Source organism: Castor canadensis, chromosome 4 (assembly GCF_047511655.1).
Source record: "Castor canadensis chromosome 4, mCasCan1.hap1v2, whole genome shotgun sequence".
Taxonomy (NCBI): domain Eukaryota; kingdom Metazoa; phylum Chordata; class Mammalia; order Rodentia; family Castoridae; genus Castor; species Castor canadensis.
In genome coordinates, this window is record NC_133389.1 from 30,526,487 (window position 1) to 30,539,157 (window position 12,671).

Below are 12,671 nucleotides of genomic sequence, written 5' to 3' on the forward strand. Positions count from 1 at the left end.
GATTTGCATCTTTCTCCTCTTCCCCTCAGGGCCCTTTTCCAAATTTTAAGCATCTCAACTTATTTGATTAAAATATGTGTGACCTCCAACATTTTAGATCCATGACTCTGGGCAGGAGACAGTAAGTGAGTGACACTTGCCCAGGATCTGTCTTCAGGTTGTGTGAAAGCTCTTCTATGTTCCTATATCTTTCCCTAGGGTCCCAGTGCTTTGGGTTAAAACCAGAGTAAGGACATGACAATGTGCCCAACTAACAGCATCAGAGTTCTATTGGTTCTTTGAGGAGGCAACATGGCCAGCTGGAAAGAGTATTTGAACTATAAATGAGACCACCTGGGTAAGATTCCCAGGAAGTACATTGCCTGGCTGTATGACCCTAGGCACATGGATTCCTTCCAGAAATCTATGGGACTAGATGACTTCTAGGGTCCCTTCTAGCATGTTGTAATTCTATACAGAATCTGACTTCCCCATAGTGCCCCTCCCTTCCCACCAATTTCGAACAAGTCTTGGATACAAATAAGATATAATTTGTTCGGATTTCGTTTTAGACATGGAGTAGAATTTCCTCACTCATTCAGATACGTGAGAAGAACTCTAGGATTAAAAAAAAAACATATTCACTATGAAAATTTAATTTGGGAAATAGGAATTAGATCAAATATTTCTTAAATCACTTTAACTAGTTTACAAAATTGAAGTAAATCTATTTGTTCTCTAAAGATAATACTTGGTTACTGAGAGTCAATCATTTTTCAAATGGCTTGGGGTGGGGATGGGGGAAAGAGGAAGTGTATTCATATCTGAAAATGATTAAATAAAAATTTAATCTTTAATTATCCTCCTAACAGCTGCTGATGGTAAATCATGCATACTCACCAAATTTTAAAGTGCCTGGGCTCTGTGCTTTCAAATTAAATTTTTTTGAAGTCACTTGACTTTTAAAGTTATAATGAATGTCTGTTTTCAAAGCATGAAGCATAATGCAGACAGAAACTATTTTAAGAAGTATTATGTAAAAGTAATCTGTTCATTTCTCACATGGATCGCTTTGAGCTGCTTCTTGGTCTACATTCTATCTTCCTTTCACTGTACTGTAGATCTCTACACTGGCTTTTTTCTATATCTCAAACTGGGCCATCAAAATGTTCCCCTTATCAGACTGTTGGAACAAAGGTTCCCAAAGGGTGTTCCTCCAGTCAGCAGCATCAGATCACCTGGGAACATAATTGCACATCACATTTGGGGGCCCTACTCTGTGCTATAGAATCAGAAGCTCTGGATGTAGAGCCCAACAATCTGGTTTTAACAACGTCTCCTAGTTGATTCTGCTGCTCAAGCCTAACAACATGGAGTTAAAGGAAGGGATTTGGAACAGGAGCAGAAAAAGACTGCAAGGTAAAAGAACTCAGCTTTTGTTGCTTCATCAGTTACTGATTTGTTCCCTGACCATACCAACTCCCAATCCTTTCTAAATGGCTCCTTGTGTTGGCCTAGCTATAGAAATGCTCAAATCTAGTGTTTAAGTGTACAATGGAAGGACACATGCAAAAAGAATTTTCTATATTCCAGCTCAATCATACCTTCTAATTCCTGTGACTTTTCTCCACTGAGATTTCTTACTTAGAAAATGTGCTCCAGGGGAACAGGTACTAGAGAAAAGGTTAGATAAAAAGAATTAACCTAGAAGGTAACACCCACACACAGGAAATCAATGTGAGTCAATGCCCTGTATAGCTATCCTTATCTCAACCAGCAAAAACCCTTGGTCCTTCCTATTATTGCTTATACTCTCTCTACAACAAAATTAGAAATAAGGGCAAAATAGTTTCTGCTGGGTATTGAGGGGGTGGGGGGGAGCGGGAGGGGGTGGAGTGGGTGGTAAGGGAGGGGGTGGGGGCAGGGGGGAGAAATGAACCAAGCCTTGTATGCACATATGAATAATAAAAGAAAAATGAAAAAAAAAAAAAAAAGAAAATGTGCTCCATGGCATTAGCGTTCTTTGAGTGTGTTGATAGGAAGATAAAACCTGAAGTGAAAACATTTAACTTTTATGTAATGTTTCTCAGACTGGGTTCAGGAGAGTCTGAATTTGTTCACATTTGAGTACTAACAGTTGCAAACATCTCTCTATACATGTGCCTAATCCATGCCTTAAGTTCTTGTCAGGATGAGGCCAGATGTGTAAGGAAGAAAGTTTTTTTTTTTATTTGTTTTGTTTGCTTATTAAAACCAAATAATCAACTTAAATGTCTCTTGTTGGTATGGATTCTATTCTTCAAACTTTTTGTTACTCATATGGTCTTTATTTTTTTAATGTCTATATTTGGCAGGGTAAAAATTGGAAAGCCTGAGAGAGTCCCCATTTAAAAAAATTATTGGTGGGAAAAAGTTTAGGAAAAACAGATATAGATAATTTCTATGGTCCCTCTGTGTGCTTTCAATATTCTATGTTTTCATCCTCCATCTTCACTATCTTAATCATGGGCGAAAGTAGATTTGAAATCTTCTGTTATGATAGTATCAATTTCTAGTTTTTTTCATAACTAAAATAAGCCTATGGTTCTGTTCTGGTTGCTCAGAGGGCACAGACTGTCCAATCCAGAGCTTGGCATGAGACTCAGTACATCCTTGGTGTGATGGGGACTAAGAGCTTTCTATTTCAGAATGGCTTTTATCAGTAATAGAGTCTTCCAGGGAACACTGTTGCATAAGGAAACTGAAGAAATATGTATTTCCTCCACTATGATTTTAATGTTCTACAAGCTAATATTTTTCTGTTTCTTCAAACTCCAGACCAGGAGAGACTCTGCCACCATTGTTAACTGGAGGTGATTTGCATAGATACCTTATTTACTACATGTCATGGTTAAATTGTGCCTCCGTCATATCCACATATTGAAGCCCTAACCGCCAGTACCTCAGAATATGACCATCTTTGGAGACATGATTTTTGAAGAGGTAATTAAGTTACAATGAAGTCATTTAGGGTGGGTCCTTATCTGATGTGACTGTGTCCTTAGAAGAAGAGATCAGAACACACATACAGAGAGAAGACTATTTGAGGATACAGAGAGAAGTTGGCCATCTGCAAGCCAAGGAGAGGAACCTCAGAAGAAACAACTCTGACAACATTTTGACCTTGGACTTCTAGTCTCCAGAATTGACAGCTTGAATGTATGTTTATAAACTACTTAGAATGCAAGATTTTCTTAATCCTGGGAAATGAGTACACTACCCATCCGGAGACTCCAAATGCACACACAAGGGAATTAGTGCTTTCTGACAGGAAGAGCAACTGGGGTTCCTTGAGAGTAGTGAGAAATTTCTCTGAGCAAGATTTCTCTTGAATGTCTACAACTAAATGAAAAGATTTTCTCAAACCTGATTTTAACCCAATGTTTCAAAATTTTATGTTCAGAATCACACAAACACTCCTTCCTAGAATGATGGAGCTGAAAATAATTAAGATAATTAAGCTTCTGTTTATAGAAAGGAGACTGAACTACAAAGTTAAGCAGTTTTATTTGGGTTCCTGGCTAGTTACTGGAAGAGCCAGAACTTAGTCCAAAGTCCTGACCCCAATCCCAAGCTGATTTTGATTTTTTTTTTTTCTGTACAGATTTCTTGAACTCCTACCATGTTTAGGTGCTGTGGAAAGGGCTTTAGGTTAAGAAAAGTGGTTCTAAATCAAGAGTGTGCAACAGAAGTACATGATGAGATTTTTAAAAATGAGCAGCATAAATGGAGAGGGTGTGTGCATGTGTGTGTGTGTGTGTGTGAGAGAGAGAGAGAGAGAGACAGAGAAAGAGAAAGACAGAGACAGAGAGAGAGAGAGAGAGAGGGAGGGAGAGAGACATAGAGAAGGAAAAAAGGAAGCTCAACTCCAAAAGATATGACAGCTTATTTTGCTTAATCTCCTCCGGCTTCCTCTGCAGCCTCTCTCTGCAGCCTCTACTACCTATTTCAGAAGATCTGGGAATGTTATTTCTGGTAGGACCTGCTAGTCTTCCCAGTTAACTAGCCTCAGGCATCTCATCTTCAAGGTTTCCAGTAATGTTCACAACTGGCTTTCAATTCAGGGAAACAGAGCTATAAAGATAGCACTTCTTTCTTCCCTCAAGATGTGTCACAGCTTAAAAAAAAAGCAACTAAGCAGAAGATTTAGTTATAGGACAAGTTTTTTTTCTTTTTTGTGACAAGTACAGTAGGGGTTGGCCCTTTTGACCTCCTGGGCCACTTCTCAAGCCCAAGACAGCAATTGGGTTTTTCACAGATGGTTCAGGTCAAAGCCTAGCTGGACCCAGTTCATGCTTTGGTAACAAGGGAAAGGGGAAAAATATTTAAAAACTAGGAACAGGGGGAAATAAGTACAGTAAAGATAGAGAAGGAAAACTCTAGACATGAGAAGAACCATGTCATAGAAAAACTAAGGCAAAGGGAAAAAGAGAAGAGTAGAAAATAAGAGGAAATAATGAGTAAAGGGGTAAAGAAGTAGGTCATGTATGACAATCAAGTGGTCATGGGATAAAAACAAGATTAAAATATCAAATAAGAGCAAATTAAAAATGTCCTTTCAAATGTGTCCATGCGGGTGTGGGTATTTGTTAAGGGACGTTCATGATCTGAATCCCAAGATCAAATTGGAGCTAATGTTCTGGGCAAAGAAATATTAACACAGATGCTCATGTGGACCTCCTTAAACGCCTGCTGGTGATTTTAGTCACTTATTTCTTTACAATAACCACACTTTCAGCCATGTCATTAGTGCTCGTTAGCAAATCATACTGTCTGAATTTCCATGTGCATTGTTTTCTATTTCAAATCCAAGATTTGGCCTTAGTAAGTATTCTTCTTTTCTTCAGGAGGCTATTAGGTCCATTGAGTTATCGACTATAACTCTGATTCACAGAATAAATTCACCATTTTCTCAATTTGTTATGAAAGTCATTGCTGCCAGTGTTGCAGCTGGAAGGAGGGAGACTGTTATTGGACGAACAGGAGGCAAAGACCAGAAAGGCCAGGTGGCCTTTTAGTGGTCACACTCTCATTGAGACGAAAGTCAGTTTCACCCCTTTTCTGAGACTAATTACATCTTTTTTAAATAAGTGTTATAATATTTGCTTCAAGATTTTTGATGAGATTTAAAAAAACAATGCTTATAAGGCAAATATCACAAACCCAAAATAAGTGCTCAGTGAGTGTTAAGCACATATGCATGTGAATACACAGTTAACAATATTCCCTTGCTTATCCATGCAGGGCAGATAGAAACTAAAACTTCAGCTTTGACTACAACTTTAATTCTTTATTGGAATATCACAAGGATGTGGCTAAGTCCAAATAAAATAAAATGAAAGTATGAATGAAGGAGTGAATGAATGAACAAATAGATGGATAGATGAAAATTACTTCCCCTCACTAACTTAAAAAATAGGTCAAAATAGGAGAAAACATCTCAAAAAGTGTCCTTAAGTAAAATATCTCCTGCTCTATTGGTACTAAGAAAAGCAGATTTCTAAATAAAGTTATCAGTTACTCCCAAGAGAAATTGTTTACATATGCGAACAGACATATGCATCTATGTGGCCCTATGTCTGCTATCTTGGAGGCATCTCTCAAAGGATGCTGGATCCTGTCTTCTATTTCCTTGAAAAGACAATAAAGGGAACGTAAAAGAGAAAAATTATGGAAAGTGGACAGCAATGAAAATATCACTTCAGTCAGATTCATAAATCATTTTTACAAAATTCTCTCATTTCCCGCCACCCAGCAGATTTATTGAAAATTTATCACCCATCCTTTCAGGGAAGCTCTCCTTGTTCAGAAGAGAGAGGATTTTGACCTAAATTGCTTAAGAGCTAAGCCAGAATACCATTGTAATTCTGTGGCTCCATTTCAAAACTAGCCTGTGTTTTACAGAATTTCAAACATCTAAGTCATTTCCAGTCATTGGAGCTAAAATTGGCCAGGGTGGAACTTGTGGCTGTCAGAACTGATAAACATTTCCTGAATGCTGATTGGCTGGAGAACCACGTCTCTGAATGCCCTTAAAAGAGTCTGAAGTCTACCTCCACACATAACCCCAAGCTCCAATTGCTTGTCGGGAAATTGAGACTTTGTTTGGACAAGCTCAACCAATTTTTTTAGTCCCACATTCTAGGATTTAGGAAGGCTTAGGAAGGGCTTAGGAGGGCTTCAATCTTTGGGTGGATAAGGCCAGCTCCTCCAGTTCTTCTCTGGGATAAGAATAATAAAGCTCAAATCCCTTTCTCCCAGGGATAGAGCCTTGAAGAAAAGACTAGGGTCTTTCACGAGCCTCAAGAAGTTAGAAATAAAACTCAAATCAAAGCAACCAAAACTTAACTGTGATGGGAAGAAAATGGGTGTGGTCGTGACTGAGACCTTTTTCTGGGTTGGAAGAGTTTTCTTCTCTGCAGCAAAGGTTATCCTTGGCTAGACTGGGAGAGGATGTTTCTTTTTGCCACTGTCCTATCTCTTGTTCCTTTTGTATGCAATGAGCCCTGCCAGCTAAAAATTTACTGCATAAATCTAGACTGTGATCAACTTTTCAAGAGATTATTGGGTATAAGTCCATGGAACTTCACTGATCCAAAGGGATCTTTTGCTCACAATTGAAAATTTTTACCTGAGCTGGTCCTAGGCACACAAGAAACTTATTAGCTCAACTGGGTACAGGAAAAACATGGGTTTCTGGTTCCCAGGGACTCTTGGAATCAGTAGTTAAAATTCCACCACCTTCTCTTGCTCTTTCATTTTTGTTTCTGCCTGAGTCAGCTCCATTTTCTCCCATCAAAGAATGGTTGGTTGCCTAGAACTCCAATGCCTTAGAGCTGAAGTTTAAATATGCAGAGTAAGTACTTTGATTATTTTAATCTAAAGCAGGTCCACATTACTAGAATGATCAACTGATATGAGCAGAGGAAGGTTCCAGAATGGGCCTGCTTGCTCAGGGGTCAGGATCCTAGTTGAACTGTTTAAGAAGCAGGAAAAAGGAATACTTGTAGAAGAAGGATAGAATATACATGCTTATCAGAGGATTTTTTTGTTTGTTTGTTTAGTGATACTGGGGTTTGAATTCAGGGCCTCATGCTTCTCATACTTGCTAGGCAGTTGCTCTACCACTTGAGCCTCTCCACCGGTACTTTTTATGTTGGGTATTTTTGAGGTGGAAAGCATTTGCCCTGGCTTCATACTGTAAAACTCCTGATCTCTGCCTCCTGAGTAGCTAGGATTACAGGTGTGAACCACTGCTCTAGGCCCCACAAGTATTTGTAACACAAATCTCTCTCACACGTTTAAATCTTAAGACAAGTAAGTAACTGGGGCCATAATCAGAGAATATTTAGGTCAGAGTTGTAGCTCTCCACAATCCACTTAAGGAAGCCAGAAGCCATTATCTCTTTATCAGGATCTCTTCATCATTGTGTGCTTGATTCTAATACAGTAGTATCTTTTTATACAATGGATAAATTTATGGGAAGCGTGTGTAAATCAATTTTTCTAAAGAAAGAAATTAAACTGTAAGTGTACTGGGGAATTTACTGCTTAAATAGCCTTTGAAATAAGGTAGTAGTTTTGCTCACAATGTTGAAATAGACTTGGAGTTTACCTTGTGTTTGAATACAAGCATTATATTGGGCTTATTTAAACTGAAGGAGGTAGGTTAGGATGCCAAACACCTATACATTAAACTTGATGTTCTGTCAACCCAATGCCCTGAAAACCACTTTTGGGTTGTATCACAAGTGTTCTTCTGTCACTGTGAGTATGGCAGTCCTTTGTGGTCTAAAGAGTTCAATTTCCAGTTTCTTTTCTTTCAGATTGGAAAATACTGGACAAGTCACATATCCTTGTTAAACTTCATTTTCTTCCTCTGTGAAACTGGGAGTGCGTAATAATAGTTATTCTTTGCTTTACAATGCTACTGAGGTTCAAAATGAGTAAGCCTATGAAGAGACACCTTAAATTGTATATTACTGTAAGGCACTAATGCTTTGTTATATGTAAACTATGTATTATTTAGTATTATGTTTCTTCTGATCTAGAACCATGATATATTATTCCTTGTTAGTGTCTGTATTAGTCTACTACTTCCTTAACAAAATATCATGGTTTTAGTGGCTTAAACAACAGAAATTTATTTTCTTACAGTTCTGGAGGCTAGAAGTCCAAGGTTAATGTCTTGGCAGATTTGGTTTGTTCTGAGTCCTCGATTCTGAGATTTCAGATGGCTGCCTTCTTACTGCATCTTTATATCACCTTTTCTCTGTGCATGACTATACTCCTGGTGTCTCTTCCTCCTTTTATAAGGACAAAAGTCCTATTGGATTAGGCCTCTACCCTTATGACCTCATTAGACTTTAATTACTTCCTGAAATACCCTACCTCCAAATATAGCCATATTGAAAGTTATGACTTCATACGTATTTTGGAGTGAGGCATAATTCAGATCATAACACCATTCAATAATAATCCATGCAGAAGCTCTTCTGGAAAGCATGACTAACTTTTTAAGGTATCTTTTTTAAGAGCAAAACAAAAGTGTATGTTTTTGAAAAAAATATACAAAGTCTAAGAGTGTGAAGTTTCCACCAATTTGTATTTAACTACAATAGCATTCAACAGAAGTCAGTCAATGGTCAAAGGAGCGAATGGATAATTAGGAATTGATGATGGGAAATGAATGAATGAGCGAATGAGTAGCTTCTGAAGGAATGATTAAATTGTGTAGAAATGATTTCTTTTCTGTTCTAATACTGTGTCCACAGAGCACCTGGCAGAATTTACCGAACACTCCTCTTCATCACTACCTGCGCAGCTGGCAGCTAGCTGTAGCCACCAAGTAAAGACCAAGTGGGTACAACAACCAACCAGCATGAAGACAAGATACTCTGAAGGCTTCCTGAAGCTCCAAATGGTCAATAGGTTCTGTTTCTTGAGAAAATCCCTGACGAAATTATCTGCACAGAGCTCTGGTAAATTCAAGACACAAGAAGAAAAAAAGGGAAAAAAAGATCCACAGGGGTGGTGACAAAGAACAAAAATGTTCAGTGACTGTGCACTTAAAACACAATGCAGATATCAAAAATTCCACCTGCCATGAGGTCCTGGGAAAATCTCCAAGTACATTCCAAAAACTAGTAAAACAATAGTAAGCTGGGGTTACAAAATGATTTGAGAGCTACAAAAAAATCTCAGATTCTGAACCTCAAACACTTTTCTCACCAAACTAGAAACTTCAATGAAAAGTTTGTTGTTCTGCATACTATGCTCTCATTGGTGCCCCTGCAGAAAGGAGGTATGGAGAAAGGCAAAAATATAAGGATTTACAAGAGTTTGATAGAGGCATTGAATGGAGATGCTAGGGTACTCAAAATACCCATCATATAATTGCATGAATATCTCTGAATGTAGCACAAATGTCAAGTATTTAGCAAGGAGAGAGTTGGATTGCATTTCTGATCAGCACGGGAGTTTTGACCTGTTCCATTTCTGACCTGGGCCGGTTCACCCCTCCTTAGGCAACCTGGTGGTCCCCCGCTCCCGGGATGTCACCATATTGATGCCAAACTTAGTGTGGACACCCGATTGGCATAGCGCACTGCAGCCCAGAACTCCTGGACTCAAGCGATCCTCCTGCCTCAGCCTCCCGAGTAGCTAGGACTAGGCTGGATTGCATTTCTAATAGCATTAACACCTTCTACCCTCCTAGCCAGGCTCGGTCTATGACAGATTCTTAGTGTTGGTTGGAACAAATGAATGGATGGTTGAATGAATAGAGTTTTTGGCAAAAAATTTTAGAGAGGGTGTTTAGAATCATTCTGATTATTCCTGCTTCTTTCCACCTTATAACATGGCTGTATGTTATTCCTTCAGAGCCCTGACCATAGTGGGGTACTGTATGATCTCTCTCCTCTGTCCCTACCAGTGGACTTGCTGATTAGAGTTTTTCTCAGATAAACATATCTGTTTATCTCAAAACTTCTTATGTTAAAAAATCTGAAACAGTTTACTTGTAAGGCACATCTAAAGCCAAACAAATAAAATAAATTGCCACCAGAAGACTCAGAATCATTGCATAAGAAAGGAGAACAAATAACTTGTAAAAATTTGAATAAATGTGAATTCAATACCTGGGTATTGAGGAAAGCCCAGGTTGCTGAACTATCCAGAGGCCTCTGAGGTTTGCTCCCTAACCTTGGTGAACTTTTCACTTCGTAATCTGCCTTCAGCCTTGCAGAATTAGGAACCAGGTCAGCACTCAAGAATGAGCAGGCTGGCCAAGAATGGCCCCAGCTAACTTCAGAGACATGTATAAATCAAACTGCTCGTTAACTAATTTACATCAAATACTGTAACTCCTGTACCAGTCAGATTGCACGCAGGTAGCAAATTTTTGCCTGCAGACAGATGTACTGAATAGGAGAATTCTGACAGCAATGGCTTTAGATTCAGATGCCCACAGAACTGTGACTTGCAAAGCCCCTACTCTGGTGCCCGATCTCTCGGATACTTCCAGGAGGGCACTCATCATGTCACTTTATTCTCATTTGGTTTGTACCTCTTTTGCTAAAGAATACTCTTTCTGCCCGATCCATCCATTTTTCATACTAACCACTTCAAATTTCTAATCCACTTACAATTAAGACTCAGGGCTGGGGGTGTGGCTCAAGTGGTAGAATGTCTGCTTAGTAAGCATGGGGCCCTGAGTTCGACCCCTCCCCCAATACCACCACCACAAAAAAAAAAAAAAAAGATCTATTTGCTTGGACACTTTCCTCTGTTGGAGGAGATAGCAAATATCTATTCTGATGTATAATGTATTTCTAAATTAACTCAGGGAAAGCTTAGCTTCCTTTTTGAATCTTTTTTTAGCACTCCCCTTCTGTTCCCCCATGTGATTATTCCTTTAGGGTGAGGACTAAGAGTGCCTGTTCAAACCCAAGCTGGGTAAACATGGGCAAGTCAGCTAACTTCTCTGAGCCTGCTTCCTCATCTGTGAAATGGTCCTGAAAATAGCTGAGAAAGCTATTGTTAGGATTAATTACGGTAACATTTGTGAAACACTTGGCACACAGGCAAGCTCTCACTCACAGTAAGCAATAATAAATGTGACTATTATTCATTACCTCTCATTCCTCTATTCTGCTTTCCTTCTCTGAGCACCCACTGAATGTGCTGGCCCCCATGCTAGGCCAGGAATCCAGCATAGAGTAATTACTACCACTGAATATTAAATTTAGCTCTTAGCTTCCTGGCTGCCAAGGCCCAAAGGGCCAAATTAATTATGGCTAAGGTTTTCACTGAGCTCAAGTTTATTCGATCCTATGATACTTATACAAGGAGCTCAGGACAAAAAGGTTTAAGCTCTAAAGGAATGGCTATCTAATTACGGGCTTTCAGATGCTGACACAATCAGATGAGGATGACATCCTAGCACTTAGCTTGACAAGTCAAATCTGGTGGAAGTACAAATTAGCCTATGCTAACAATGCTTCATTCTTCTTTGTACATATTTTATATAATATCTGAATATCATATGTATATTATATATATGTATACACTATATATACACTCATGAGGGTGATGGTTGAACAATCTGTTCTTTGAAAATTGGATTGTTCCTTCTGGCTGATGAGAAGACGATGAAGGTTCAGAATAATAGAGATGTGATCCTAACTATAAATTATTTCTGTACAGTTTTAAATATGGTGCTTAAGAACTTAATTCACATGGCTGAGATGCATGTATGCATTCATTCAGCCTCGTCTTGAGTAATTCACATTAATAAGAAAGACACAGGGCGCCATCTCACCATATGCTGGCAGTCACTTTACTGGACTCGAGATAGAATCAAAGTAATTGCTCCATAAAGTAAAGCAGTTAGTAATAACCTAAACTCCAAAAGCCCTTTAATTTTCTGATTCATATCTTTAATCAATTTGCAACATGGAGCAATTGAGTTTTCCCTCTAGTTTCTCAATTGTTTGCTCAAAAGGGCTGCTCTGCTGCCTTTGACTGACGTGACATTATTGCATTTATATTGACTTTTACGGCAGTTTTTACAACATTTTAGGTGCATAAGTTACATGAAAATGTAGCACGGGAACATTTCAAGATGAAAGTAAGCCATAAAGAGAGTGCCCAGCTATAATGTATGCGATTTACAGTGTGAGGAAATTACAAATGGAGCAGAGCAAACCAGGCCTCCAAACCCCCAAGAGGTGACCCAGCCACCTCTCCCAGAACCTGGAGCAAGAAAGGCCAATACTGCACTGGTTGCTTTCAACTTTGCTGTACACTAAGGTGCTCTGAAACACTGGCTTAGGCACTTAGAACACAGAACTAACAGGTTTCTTATTTCTAAACTGACACAGAGAGGGTCTGGGAGAGGGGGTCCAGCTCTACTGATGGGACAGGATCAGCTACTTCAGTGGAGGCAAAAGGAAGCCAAGGGCTGCTGGAAGGTAACAACTCCTACTGGTTAGTGTCTATTCTCAGATGGGCACCTCGGTCTTCACCATGCACTTCCCGGCATAACCCTGACAGCAAGGAGGTGGAAACAAGTTGAAGGTGGCCTCTTACCTCATAGTGCCTTTCGTTTCCATCATCTGCTTTTACGTTTGTGCTCAGCATCTCCTTCTGAA

General features: G+C 39.1%; 1 protein-coding gene and 1 long non-coding RNA gene across 2 annotated transcripts in view; one reads left to right on the forward strand and one right to left on the reverse strand.

The window, feature by feature from the left end:
• Slc14a2 (solute carrier family 14 member 2) overlaps positions 1-12,671 on the reverse strand; it is a 445,690-nt gene that overhangs the window by 386,468 nt on the left and 46,551 nt on the right. The window lies entirely within an intron of this gene.
• LOC141422336 (uncharacterized) lies at positions 990-10,070 on the forward strand. Its single transcript, XR_012446885.1, has 3 exons — positions 990-1,398; positions 2,797-2,961; positions 8,793-10,070. It is a non-coding gene; the product is annotated as an uncharacterized lncRNA (long non-coding RNA).